This window comes from Marmota flaviventris, chromosome 5 (genome assembly GCF_047511675.1).
Source record: "Marmota flaviventris isolate mMarFla1 chromosome 5, mMarFla1.hap1, whole genome shotgun sequence".
Classification (NCBI taxonomy): Eukaryota; Metazoa; Chordata; class Mammalia; order Rodentia; family Sciuridae; genus Marmota; species Marmota flaviventris.
In genome coordinates, this window is record NC_092502.1 from 50551535 (window position 1) to 50563426 (window position 11892).

The 11892-nt window shown below is 33.5% G+C and overlaps 1 pseudogene; it reads left to right on the top strand.

Annotated features, from left to right (window-relative positions):
- Positions 1-5328: 5328 nt before the first annotated feature.
- On the top strand, positions 5329-10928 carry LOC114097186 (SAP domain-containing ribonucleoprotein pseudogene; annotated as a pseudogene).
- The last annotated feature ends 964 nt before the right edge of the window (positions 10929-11892 follow it).

Here is an 11892-nt window from a genome sequence, read left to right on the forward strand (position 1 = left end):
AATTTATATTTTTTGGTAAGTGCAATGATTGGCAAGATTCAGCTTTTTAATGGGGTCAGGCTTTAATTTGGGGGGTGGTGTCTGTCTGCTGGTAACACAAAAGATTCATAAGGATTTAGGTGGAAAGAGGGATCAGATATAAGAGGCATATTAAAATACTTGAACACATGGAATGTTTTACAAAAATGTATGTTAGAGTTAAGGAGAAACAGCAGTCTTGATTACATCCTGTTTTCTGCCTAAGGACTTGACTCTGGTGAGATGATTTTCTGGCATGAGTATCAGAGCAGAGAGTTCTGGTTTTGTGGGTAAAGAATTATATCATTTACTTGAATTTATTTGAATTGTTTCTCCTATGTCTGATTAAATGAGTTAAAATAACACCTAGGAAAAAGACTGCTCATTATTTTGCCACCCATTTCCTGTTGTAAGATGACTTCAATATTTAATTCTTCATTCAATATTCGATTAGGATATTATAACATCAGCACATTTTATTAGGTGCACATTAAAAGCTTAAGGAAAGAAGAGGAAAAAATACTATATGACAGAACTGGTATCAAATTTCTTCTCAATTTTCCCTAGGAGTAAACAGATGATTCCAGCAAAAAGTCTTAGCACAGAAATATAAATGGAATTCACTGCTATTTTTGCCATATTTTCTGCAACATCAAAAGTCCCCAAGTTCACTCAGAGGTTTATAGCACCAACAGATGGGAAATCTTCAAAAAAATAAATGAATTAAGTCATGTTGCATTAATAATAAAAATAAAAACCTCCATGAAGTGTTATCAATTTTTTAAAGTATGTAAAAGGGATCAAATATATTTTATTTTGCTAACGATGGTGATTTTCATCATCACCTTATTAAAACATTGCTTGATCCCTAGGCTAGTCTAATATCTATAATGAGCATTTTGTTTCCATTATTCTCACTGGTCTGTTGAATAAATCCCTTCTACTTGTGCCAAATGTCTCCTTCTGGGAAATCTGTCTTGACTTCTAGGTCATCTTTACAAAATTATAATGTTACTCTGTTCTATTTCATACAACTCTGTAATGAAAACAAGGCATCATGACATAAAATAGCCAATATTATGCTTTGTAAAATATATCACATACTCAATGAAGAGGCATAACATCTCTTATACCTAAATATATGGTCCTTTTTTTCTTTTGTTTTTGGCATTCAACCCAGGCGTACTTTGCCACTGAGCTACATCCCAGTCCTTTCGAATTTTTACTTTGAGACAGGCTCTTGTTAAGTGGCCCAGGTTGACCTTGAACTTGCAATCCTCTTGCTTCAGCCTCCTGAGTCACTGGGATTACAGGAGTGGACACGTTCATTCTTTAAATCTTTCCCTGTTGACCTCACTGTGTCTTCATCACAGAAGGGTAAAAGGTTCAACCAAAAATATTCTTGGTACCAGGTGCACTAATAGTTTGGCAGTGCTGCTACCCAATGGGCTGCAGTGCCTGAAGCCAGGACTTCTGGGAGCCTCCTCCAACATACCTCCACACATTGCACCAGCAGTCTTGATCACACACACATTTTATCCTTACTGTGGGATCTCAGGCCTGAGTATCAGTGGTTTACATACCTTCTCCTGCCCTTCTGTGAGAAACTTCAGTGCAGCAATTATTTTCACATTACTATATGCTTAATGTCTCTGAAAATAAAGTGTTTTTTGTCTCTGAGAATCAATTGGGAAACACTGGTTTTCTGATTTTTTTTTCTTGGATGAATTAACAAATAAGTGAATGAATAGAACATTGAGAAAACAGAGAAATCCTTATCACCCAAGAGAGGGGATCAGCAGTCTGCAGCACATGCTTAGCACATCTTTCTTGTTTCCAGTTGTGGATGAGATCTAGCAATACCAACATATTGGAAATGTCTTGAGAAAGAGAGTTTACTATGCTAAACATGTCTTTGTACTTGGCACTAAATGTGTTCGTTTTATGTAATTAAAGTTATTTTTTACACAGTTCAGTATTGAGGGTAATGAATGAGAGAATGCATAGGCTTCATGTGATTTTGGTAGTTCTGATAAGGCTTTGACTGTAAAACATAAAGAAAGTTCAGATGTAAATAGTTCCTTTTTGTTAAACAAAAGAAAGTCAGAACAAAGAATTATCTCCTTCAGATTCAGAGGACTAGTAATTATCTGTGGATGTCAAGAAATCCCAATTGTACTTTTCCTTTCTGAGCTTTCTGTGGCAGTGCAGCTGGGGTTGAATATTAGGGCTGATCTGCTTAAAGGTCATCAGATGAGGAAGTGTGGAGTTGGTAAATTTCTAAAAGAATTTTCTCAATGCCCTACAGTTTTTGATTTTTAAAATAGATATCTAAGAATAATGGTAATAATTGTAAGTTGTTTAAAATCCAAATCCTGCTTTTTTTCTCCTGGCTATTGGCAAACAGATATGGCATGCCAATAGGAAAAGACAGCTGATATCATCTTCACTTAACATTTTGAGACATATATTCTGGTATTTCTTAGTTTAATTCATTTAATGCTCATCATTTAATATATTTTGATTTTTAATAGTATAGATAGGATATAAAACAAAAGACACTTCCTGTGGATTTTATTCATTTCGGATTTAGGTTAATATAGACAGGTCATATCTATTGACCATTCTGACAGATGAGTTCACTTTGGATGGGAGGAAAAAATCTTTGTCAAGTTCTCATATAAATGACCTCAGTCCTGGGCTGTGCATATTGAGGAGGTTCTTTGAAAATCTGGCAAATTACCTGGTCCTTTTGTCCACACAGGTAAAAATTTTGTTGCTTTAGTCTATAAGAGAGCAATGAAATGTGTTTTTCATATTTCATTTTGTACTCTAAACAGTTCTGCCCATTAAGTCAAGCTGCTGCTCAACCCATTATAGTTCCCCTTTGCCTCAGAACATCATTGAGATCTCATACCCAAGATTGTCAATGGCAACCATATGCTGAATGATCAATGCCCGGCCCTTCAAATTGTCTCCTTTCTTCATTTCTAAGACTTCCACCTCTAGTATTTCCTCTATCATTTTCAATCTTCTTTCTTTCCCGAGCTTCCCCCATGGCCCTTTGCCAAGTGTATCTGTTCCTCCAAAATTCTATACTTGCCTCACTCACTTCACATGTTGTATACGTTACCAGGATAATCTCTTTAAGTTCCACGACTTCAAGTGCATTTAACCCTAGGACTCCAAAAGTGATATCCTCAGAAGAATATTCTTTTCCAAGTTCCAAATTTGCCTGTATCTGTATTATGTAACTGCATTTGTGATATGGCAGACAAAATAAACTCAATGTGCCCCAAACAGAATTCAGGCTCCTTCCCACAAACCTGTGCTGTACTTTTTCTTTAAACCTCTCATTCATACCACTCCATAGACACACATTTTTAAAATCCAGGATAATGTTACTTACACAATTTCAATAACCTATTTATCTATAAAATGAGAATAACATTTATCTTGTAGAATTGTCATGCAGATATGTAATAGATTTAAGAAACATTGTTGTTTTAAAAGTCATTATTGCTACCTGTTTCATGTATCCATATAAAATTAAAACCTCAGACTTTTATTTATGTCAAAATGTGGATATAAAGGTAAAGTTCACTAATGTACTTTTCTATAAATTTGTTTTTATAGTCATAAAGGAAACTTTTAAATACATATTATTCCTGAAGTTTCTTAATAATTTGGCAAATGAATGTTATTGATACAGGAAAAAACACAAAGATAATCTAAAGATCTAAAAGCAAAATTAAGTAAACTATAGAATATCTATTCAAAAGAACATTAGCAGTGTGAACAATAATAAAATGACAAAATAATGATACAGAATTGCCTGTATTGTTGGTTATATTATGCACATCAATAAATTTCAAGATGCATAACATTGTGATGTATAGAAGCTGAGATAGCTTTTTCAAATATTATTTATCATAATTTGAAATCATGAGTTAATTATAAGTTAGAAATCATATTGAACAGGTAAACAATATTTGCTGTTCTTATATAAAGCATTATAAGTAAACATGCTACCATAGTTTGAGATAGTAACCATAAGAATTTTATTTTCAAAATATTTTTTTGTGCGGGGTCTTGAAAGCATTTTGTATATTAAAAAATGAGACATAAATAGAAATAAAACATGAAACACAGGACATCAAATGATTTTCCTCTGTTTTCCAGATAGAAGAAATTTTTCTTTCTTAAGTTATTAAGTTTTAATAAAATAAGAAATTATATTAAGGGGACACTAAAATCTGTTGATAAAAAATCATATCTATCCAAATCATACTAAATTCCCATATGGTTTCACTATTTTAGCAATAAATTAAAAGAGATGATTTGGAATCAAATATCAATTTGAATTGTGCTGGTTGTGTTTTCTCTTGGGAATTTATGTTGGCAGGTTCAAGAGGAGTGTTTAGTCAGACTTACAGGGAAATGCTTTATCTGTCTGTCCAGCTAGATGGAAGGTTTTTCAGAATCTGGACAGCAGTAACCTACAGTTCAGACACTCAAGTGCCTAAGTTTTGACATTGTTTACTCTATTTGTTTCAAAAAAGGTTCTTGTAGTAATCACATATTTCTACTAAACATATGGTTGTGATTATGTTTGAAACTCACATTAATTATTTGAGAATCTTATTCCAAATCTATAAGCATTTTCAAAGTGAATAATTGACACTTTCATTTGGAGCTTATAGAGCAATGAATGCTTTGAATACCAGGTGTTTGGCACACCATTCAAGCATTCCCTCCACCTTCCCTAAGCCATTTCATTCTAACAGATGCTGCAGGAAGCTGTTCCTTTCCATTGCTGAAACCAGTGGGGCTCTGATAACCTATTTTGTAGATTCACCATTCATGATTAAATCCTTTGAATTCTAAAGTACTACATTGTAAAACTTGCTCTAAGCTTGCTAGGATTTAGTAAAACAATCTTGGAATAAAAATTTTAAACATGTGAATTGACTTGAGATAAGGAGGGATTTAATATTGTTTTTTTTTATAACTGCAGAAAGCCAATGCTATTATGAACATGGACAGCTTCTGAAATGAGACTTTTTTTTTAATGTTTTCATACAGATTCTGATCCTCTCTGCCTTTGTGGGCATCAGTAAATTTGTCATTTTCTCTAAGTCTTTGTCTTCTCATCTACAAAAAAATGAAGAAATATGTTTGTTCCTTAACATAATTTTGAAAATTAAAATGAACAGATATATGAAAGCACCTAGCATTGATCATGGCATTGTAAACGGTGATCACTTCTTTTTTTTTTTTTTTTTTTTTTTTTTTTTGAGAGTCTGTAACATGGCCAACATGGAACTAGTAACAGGTGGTTCAAGCAGTTCTCCTTCTACTGGGTTTTGTCTGTTTGTTTCCTTATTATTTTCTCCCCATTTCACCCCAAGTTTATGAGCTCCATGAGGGCAAGTGTTATATTTATTTTGTTCACACGTGGACATTTGACTAAAGTAATGAGTGAAATGTAACCTGATATAAATCTTAAAGTTGGATTGTAAATGGCCAAGTAATATGTAGTGGAGAGACTGACGATATTCTTCACAAAGGAGGAGCATGGTCAAAGACAGGGAATGACAATCAGCATAGCACCTGAGCAAAGTACCAACTGTTTGATATTGCTGGGATGTAAATGGTGAGGGAGGGAGGAGGAGATGTCAAGAGGGGTTTTCCATGCCAAGTAATGAACTTCATTTGTGAAGTCAAGTGGCTTTCAAATTCTGTTCAGTAGATTTAAATAGGCTATTCAGAGTATCTTAAAACTGCCAAGGAAGTGAAGGGAAAGACATATAACCCTCCCATATGAGATAACAACCAGAAGAATTTTCTATTCCTGTTACATATTTTGAGTAACATTTCCAAGGATTTTTAAATGTTTTATTTCTAGGAATTATTTTACCATTCTTAATACATAGAAAAATACTATCTTAATGCCAACTAGAATATTTTATATTTTAGTGAAGAAGAATGGTATGGAGACTTGGTAAATAATGTTGGAAGATCTCTACAGGATAAATTCTCAGGCTCATAAGATAGGAAAATGAACCATGATACAACTGAGGCAAGAAAATACAACAAGCACAAATAAATCTTAGAATGAACATGCTCAAACATTTTAATTCTTGAGTGACCAAGAAAGACATATTGAATATCCAGTAGCCCATCTAATTAAAAGTTTGATAAATGAACCTGACACTTGGGGAAATTTCTGCACTGAAGTCATAAATTTATGTGTCTTTAGACTACAAAAGTGGATAAAATTAACTAGTGAAGTTTCATGAAGAACAATAGACCAAAGGTGTATCCTTGAGAATGACTGGCTCTTCAAAGATCAGCATAGGACCTTAGTGAGGAAGTAAACAACCAACATATGATACAAAGAAAATAGGAAAAATTGAGGAACTAGTTTAAATACGCAGTATATTTTGGAAGCTATGCACATGTTGATTTTAAGAAGGGATGAATGAAAGCATGAAATACATATTGGATTTATCAGGTAGTCAAAATGATATTTTATATATATGAAAAACAAAATTATTATTTAGTAAATACTTCCTAGTGCTATTCTTATTTAAGCTTGATTTATCATGTTGAGCTGAGAATACTTTGCTTTTTAATATTTTCTTCAGACTTACTTATGCATGTGTTTAGTCACACTGAAAACCATTCATATGAGGATTAGAGTTAATCTTTTCATTTTCCATTAGCGTTTAGGTCCAAGATTAAAGCACAAATTATATGGAACCATGTAGCTCTAAATGTGTGCCCTTTAACCACATGTTAAAATTTTGCTGTTAGTTTCCACACCAATTGCAAGAAAGTAGAATTAAAAAAATATGCTTTATAATTCAACACCAGCTCCTGAGCACAAAATTGATAGAATATTTCGCTTGAGAATATGCACATCTATGTGGATAGTAGATAAATGCATTTGAAAGTCCATAGTGGACTATAATGTTATAAATTCTAGAATATAGACACAAAAAATGGTGGATCAGTAACTTTCATGTTCTTAAAATACTGTTAATTGTGTAAGAAGTCCTGCACATTTGGGGATTATTTCAATTATGCTGAAACTTTGGGAAAAAGGAAAAAAAAATACCTACAACTTTCTGAAGTGCTAGATACGTACATTGTCTTCATTATTGTTCTAGCTTCATAGTCCTGTAATTATGCTAGTATTTATCAGATTGTACATTAAATATGTGCATTTATTATGTCAATTATACTTCAGTAATGCTGCTAAAAACGGAATCTGGGATTAGCTCTTGTGACACTGATATACTTGAACCAACTCTCATAAGCCAATTGTGCACACCCTCTGTCAACTCTACATTCAGTGATGTCATGTTGATAGTTTGCAATTGACCTTGGTAGGAATATTTACAGCCCTGGAATCTGGACAAGATTACAAATCACAGCTATTTCCCCCCACTTTGAAAACAAGTTGTTCAAAAAATTTCAGGACACCTTTGGAGCTGTATCACAGACAGAAGAGACAGGTAAATGCAGTTGGCACTTATCTTCTCCATTAGTAGCACTCTTTCTGGTCTGGTGTGTTGAAAGAAAATTGCATAGTATAGAGTGTAATTTTTTTTTTTTTTTTGGAAGAGGGTACCAGGAAATGAACTCAGGGGCACTCAACTACTGAGCCATACCCCAGCCCTATTTTGTATTTTATTAGAGACAGGGTCTCACTGATTTGCTTAGTACCTCACTTTTGCTGAGGCTGGCTTTGAACTCAAGATCCTCCTCTCTCAGCCTCCCAAACCACTGGGATTACAGGCATGTACCACTGCGCCAGCTTACAGTCTTAATTTCCATATAAGGTAAGACTGAAAATGAAAGCTCATTGTGCCATGAAAATCAGACCATATTCTGCTTGAGTGCCCACCTATTTAAAATATTGCATCATATTAACATTGACAGGTTCATAATCTAATTTGATCCCACTATTCCATTGCACTACTCTTTTCATTATAGAACTTCTACTAATCTTCTACCTGGACTACTAAAAATTCTTGAAATTTTTCATAACATCATTCAAGAAAGTCTATTATCATGAACATTAGACCTATGTCCTACTCCTTTACAAACTATCTCCTCAGCAACTTTGTTGTTATTCAACTGAGAAACATCTAAAGCTTTCAAAATGTAATTACCACAAAATCATTTAACATTTAACATTTTACCCAGTCTTACCACAGTTTTCCTGAGCTAGTTAAAAGGCACCTTAGGAAGTATTTTTCAATGATTTCTTTCTTTCATTTTATTTTCACAGTGTTTTTAATATTTCCCTTGCTTTGAAGAAAAATGTGGAGCTCTTTGTCAAGAAAAATGGTTTATAATTACAGTTTAAAAATGTGAAGACATGCTTAAAAGCTACATTTCTTTTGTTTCAATTTATATTATCTCTTATTTATAATCACAAATATACAGATGGAAAAGATTCTATTAATTCATTAATAAAGCTGTTTTTCTTCTCTTTTAATCCTATCCACCTGATATATTTAATTTTGGTAGTACCATTTCATAATTAGAAATTTTTGTGACTCTCAGAGTTTTGTGTAGTCATAACATAAATATACACTTTTCTTCAAAAATATCTCTTTTTAAAAAAAAAACTATATATTTTTATAGTGCTAGGTAAGCACTCTTAATACTGAGCTACATCCCCAGACACATTTTCTTACTACTAGATGAAAATTTTACCTCTCTGTGCTTCAAGATAGTTAAAGCAAAACTTCTCTAAACCATACCCATATTCAGAAAAATCCAAAAATCTTTAAACATGCTTATCTAAAAATCACACATTTCTTCTGATGGTAATGTAATAAATCTTGCTTTATCTAATTTAGAGACTTCTACAAGCACACTTTGGACTGAAGTAGATATTAGTGAAATAATTGTTTAGTGATACACTCTATGAGCCAACACTATGATGTAAATATAAAAAAAATGAAATCCACTCATCAGACTGCTAACTAATATTGCATAATTTAGTGGTTATAGTATTCTGGATACCAATGATAATGAGGACAATTCAGTGGAAATGCTAAGTACCAATTTAAATGAAAATTTATAATTTGGCATGGCAGTCTTATCTTTTACTCAAGCAATTTTCCACTTCTTTTTTTTATCCCCTGTTTACTAAGAAGACAAATAATGTGTTAACTTACAACATTTTTAAAAGAGAGGGGGTGTAACTTTTAACTAATATGAGCTATTTACCTACAATTCTACTTAATGGGGATAAAGGTTGGGAAAAACTAGAGTCTTATGTACATTTCTCATGCTTAGTGATTTTTCTCTTGTTTATTCAAATGTGTTTGTCCTATATTGTTACCACTAAATAAAAACTAATCACTTCATGATAATGCAAAATCATGTGTATTTTCTTAAGTGAGGAATTAAAGGGAAGTCAAGGCAATTCAATTCTAAACAATCTTAGTCTTATTTTGTTAATGTGTCAATGAGTATAATCTCCAAATAAAAGCAGTGATCCTATGTAGGGGACAGAAACCCTGCACCTCCCTGCACATGCCCTCTCACACACGCCTGCTCACTTGTAGACAGGGGAGCACTCATATCCAGGACTGGCCTATCTGGGATATAGCCCAGCACTTGTGGCCTTCTTGGCTTTCCCAGTGAAGGTTGCTTAAAGGAAGCAGTTATAGGATGGGAAAGACATCAGGAAAGGGAAGAGAGAAGGATAGGAGGCCACCACTCATTTTTTCCACTCCTATATTTTATCTGAGTGTATATGTTCACCTTTGTTAGTGTTTTCCGCTTTTATATTATGTTCCTTTCACTAGTTCAGAAAGCACTTGAGCCCAGTAATTATAAACATGTCTGGAAATTAATGAGAGTTTTCTTTTTTGTTGTTTTTATTTTGCAGCAGCTATTGTTAAACATGAACAATAGTAATATTGTTATAAATCTTGGATTTTACTCACCTGAAAATTCATGCTCCAGTACCTAGCAAATATTGGTTGCCCTCACCTGGCATTTAAAGAAAGAGCTGCTTTTAAAATTGTTTTTCCAAATTTATACTTTATTTTTTAACAGAAAAAGGGGTATATTAAAGCACTTAGTATATGTTTGCTAGAGGAATTTGTATTTGTGTCTGCTATGCTATTATTAATATGAGCTATTCACTTCCCAGATTTAAAATGATGTTACAGAGATTTTTTTTACTAGTTTTAATATTACACATTTGCATAAATCATTAATACATTGTCAGGCTTTTTAAATTAAAAGCAATGTTTCCATTTGGGGGAAATAGATGAAATTTTGCTACATTTTTCTTTCAAATTTCAATTTTGCCACCAATTTCTAAAACTTTTTACCTTTTAAAACTGTAACTTTAACTAGCAAACTGGAAGGGTAACAAGCTGGCAACAGAATTGGTGGAACTCCATAAGCTGAAGCTTGCTGAACTAAAGCAAGAATGTTTTGCTCCTGGTTTGGGAGGAAGGGAATAAAACAATCATATCAACAGGTTCCAGACATATGGTAAAGATCATGCCCAAGAGGAGGTGAAAGAAAAAGATACACTGGAAGATAAAACAGAGGAAGAAGAACCAAAACCCATGGAACCGTTGGCAAAGAGAAAGGACTCCCTAAAAAATTTGTTGATGTGGCAGAAGAGAAGAAGATGCTAAAAATTACATCTGAAATACCACAGAGAGAGAATGAAGAAGAGGGCTGAAGGATTCAATGTACCTGTGAGATTGGAGAGTGGGAGAGCTGATCAGAATTTCTTCAGTTCCATCACAAATCTGTCATCTAATAAGCTAAAGCAAATAGCACAAATACTTGGTTTAAATGTCTCTCCAATCTCTAGAAAGTCTAAAGATGAGGAGAAGCTGAAAAAGAGGAAGAAGTAAGTGGTACTTCTCACAAGCTCAGAAGATACAAGGCAAAGAAGAAGAAAAGAGCATAGTGTTTTAGGACTGGGTGATTAAAAGTTCTTGATGCTTTCTGTTCCCCAGCGGTCCCCTGTTCTCTGATTTTTCTTGGTCACATATGTACTTAAATGCACAGTCATATCTCTGTGTTCTGCCTTGCAATGAGGGAGCATGTACCCATAGGTACAACTGTGAACTTATACAGCAATTTCTCATACTGTTCTTCCAACTCTCAGGTTGTTGTGTTTTTGTTTTTAATAATTTTTCTGGTTAAAAAAAACAGAAAATATTTTTAAAATTGGAATTCTGTAGCCATTGAACACCACCTCCCCATTCCCAACCACCTAGTGAAAGTAGAAGGGTGGTGGTTTCTGTTTCCGCTACTTTAGATACCTCATATCTGAATCATACATATTTGTCATTGTGATTTGCTTATTTTGTTTAGCATAGTGTCCTCCAGGTTCCTCTATGATGTGGCACCTCAGGCTCTCCTTCTATAAAAATTGAATGGTATTGCATTGTTTGCACCTACCACATTTTTTTGTCTTTTCTGTAGATGGACATTTGGGTTGCTTACAATTTGGGGCTATTGTTAATTATTTTGCCATGAACATGGATGTGCAAATATCTCTTTGAGCACTGCTTTCAATAATTTTGGATATACATGTAGCAGTAGAGTTGCTATAATATGGTGATTGTATTTTTAATTTTTTGAAGAAATCTCATATTGCTTTCCATGGTGGCTATTCCATTTTACCTCCCTACTACCTACAGGGCACTAGTGGTCTACATTTGATATATCCTCACCGGTAATTGTTTTCTGTTATTTTTTTGTTTTGTTTTGTATTTTTTTAATATAGTATTCATCATGAAGAGTAGGAAGTGAACTCTAATTGTGGTTTTGGTTTACTTTAATCATGAGTGACAACAAGGATCTTCTTAG